Source organism: Sinocyclocheilus anshuiensis, unplaced genomic scaffold, assembly GCF_001515605.1.
Source record: "Sinocyclocheilus anshuiensis isolate Anshui unplaced genomic scaffold, SAMN03320099.WGS_v1.1 scaffold3136, whole genome shotgun sequence".
Lineage (NCBI taxonomy): Eukaryota > Metazoa > Chordata > Actinopteri > Cypriniformes > Cyprinidae > Sinocyclocheilus > Sinocyclocheilus anshuiensis.
In genome coordinates this window covers 218560-219003 of record NW_015549852.1, presented here as the reverse complement: position 1 = coordinate 219003, position 444 = coordinate 218560, and positions in this window count along the sequence as shown.

Below are 444 nucleotides of genomic sequence, written 5' to 3'. Positions count from 1 at the left end.
AATTGCTGGGTTTGTCCCTATTTTACCCAGCACTGGGTTGTATTTAACCCAGCATTTTTTAGAGTGCAGGGTCCATTACAGTTTCCATTAAAACCAATACAATTCCCATTGTAACCAGTAAAACCATTACAAATTTTGTGATGGATGGTGTCATTATTTTTCAGCAGGGGAGTCTAACTGCTCTGATTTATTTTATTATAAACGTAGGCGAAGTCCTTCAAAATTGGATTGCTTGGAAAAGGACATGCTTGTATTTGGCACCCCTATCACTATATATTTAATTCTTAAAAAAAAAAAAGCATTTTGCCATGTGTAAAACTTGAAATAATAACACTATTTGAGTTTTGTAGAGGTTTTCTCTAAGGCGAAGTTTGTCTAGCTTATAGGAGCACTCTGCTGTTCTCATAAACGTTGCAAAACCATAAGAATAGGCTACATAGAACA